Here is a 2,397-nt window from a genome sequence, read left to right on the forward strand (position 1 = left end):
TCTGAGACTACAGCCTGAGACCTCCAGACTGAGAATATAGACTGAGCTTATAGACTGAGACTACAGACTGAGACTACCGACTGAGACTAGCCGACTGAGGAATATAGAACTGAGCTTATCGACTGAGACTACAGATGAGACTCCGATGAGAATATAGACTGAGACTACAGACTGAGAACTACAGACTGAGACCTACAGACTGAGACTACAGACTGAGACTACAGACTGAGAATATAGACTGAGACCTACAGACTGAGACTACAGACTGAAGACTTACAGACTGAGAATATAGATGAGACTACAGACTGAGACTACAGACTGGGTTTACAGAACGAGACTACAGACTGAGACTACAAGACTGAGTTTACAGACTGAGTTTTAGCAGATGAGACTGGACTACCAGACTGAGACTACAGACCTGGAGATACAGACTGAGACTAGACTAAGCACTACAGACTGAGAATATAGACTGAAGAACTACAGACTGGAGACTATAGCTGAGATACAGACTGAGACTAAGATGCGCTACAGACTGCGACTACAGACTGAGACTACAGACTGAGACTTACAGACTGAGAGCTACCGACTGAGACTCAGACTTAGCTACAGACTGAGACTACAGACTGAGAGATATAGACTATTATCTACTGAGACTAGTCTGACATTTTATTGTTGATGAAGAGACAGACCACTCCCACTCTGGATTTCAAATCAAAATCAAATTTAAAAAATTGTCCACTGCTTGTCACAACAATGTGTAGATGAACAAGTGAAATGCTGACTGGGCTTTTCCAACAATGTGTAGATGAACCAGTGAATGCTGACTGGGCTTTTTCCCAACAAGCAGAGTTAAAGGACAAGAAGGTAACCACAATGTGTAGATGAACAGTGAAATGCTGACTGGGCCTTTTCCAAAATGGTGTAGAATGAACAGTGAAATGCTGACTGGGCTTTTCCGAACAACGCAGAGTTTAGTCTGTAGTCTCAGTCTATATTCTCAGTCTGTAGTCTCAGTCTGTAGTCTCAGTCTGTAGTCTCAGTCTGTAGTCTCAGTCTGTAGTCTCAGTCTGTAGTCTCAGTCTATAAGCTCAGTCTATAGAGGAAGTCTCCACCGATTATTCTCCAGTCGTGGAATACCTGATGGTCAAATGCCAACCCTTCTACCTCCTGAGAGTTTTCATGTGTTATCGTGACTGCTGTATACAGTGAGTGTACAAAACATTATGAACACCTGGTTTCTCCATGACATAGACTGACCAGGTGAATCCAGGTGAAAGCTATGGTCCCTTATTGATGTCACTTGTTAAATCCACTTCAATCAGTATAGATGAAGGGGAGCAGACAGGTTAAAGAATGATTTTTAAGCCTTGAGACAATTGAGACATGGATTGTGTATGTGTACCATTCAGAGTGTGACTGGACAAGACAAAAGATTTAAATGCCTTTGAGCGGGTTATGGTAGTAGGTGCCAGGTGCACCGGTTCGTGTCAAGAACTGCAACGATACTGGGTTTTTCAAGCTCAACAGTTTCCCGTGTGTATCAAGAATGGTCCACCACCCAAAGGACGTCCAGCCAACTTGACACCACTGTGGAAAGCATTGGAGTCAACATGGACCAGCATCCCTGTGGATGGGGGGGTGACACTCAATATTAGGAAGGTGTTCTTAATGTTTGGTATACTCAGTGTATAATTTACCATTAGTTTATTAGCTTAAGTATTTACAGTTGAAGTCGGAAGTTTACATGCACTTAGGTTGGAGTGATTATAACTTGTTTTTCCACAACTCCACAAATTTCTTGTTAACAAACTATAGTTTTAGCAAGTCGGTTAGGACATCTACTTTGTGCATGACACAAGTAATTTTTCCAACAATTGTTTACAGACAGATTATTTCACTTATAATTCACTGTATCACAATTCTAATGGGTCAGAAGTTCACATACACTTAGTTGACTGTGCCTTTAAACAGCTTGGAACATTCCAGAAAATGTCATGTCTTTAGAAGATTCTGATAGGCTAATTCACATCATTTGAGTCAATTGGAGGTGTACCTCTGGATGTATTTCAAGGCCTACCTTCAAACTCAGTGCCTCTTTGGTTGACATCATGGGAAAATCAAAAATGGTAGACCTTCACAAGTCTGGTTCATTCTTGGGAGCAATTTCCAAACGCCTGAAGGTACCACGTTCATCTGTACAAACAATAGTACCCAGGTATAAACACCTTGGGACCACACAGCCGTCATAACGCTCAGGAATGAGATACATTCTGTCTCCTAGAGATGAACGTACTTTGGTGAAAAAAATGCAAATCAATCCCAGAACAACAGCAAAGGACCTTGTGAAGATGCTGGAGGAAACAGGTACAAAAGTATCTATATCCACAGTAAAACGAG

The 2,397-nt window shown here is 41.7% G+C and overlaps 1 protein-coding gene across 1 annotated transcript in view; it reads left to right on the forward strand.

Moving 5' to 3' along the window:
- Positions 1 to 2,397, forward strand: part of LOC139025457 (stabilin-1-like) — a 14,318-nt gene that overhangs the window by 9,765 nt on the left and 2,156 nt on the right. The gene's annotated exons all lie outside the window — the stretch shown is intronic.

This window comes from Salvelinus sp. IW2-2015, unplaced genomic scaffold, assembly GCF_002910315.2.
Source record: "Salvelinus sp. IW2-2015 unplaced genomic scaffold, ASM291031v2 Un_scaffold2728, whole genome shotgun sequence".
Lineage (NCBI taxonomy): Eukaryota > Metazoa > Chordata > Actinopteri > Salmoniformes > Salmonidae > Salvelinus > Salvelinus sp. IW2-2015.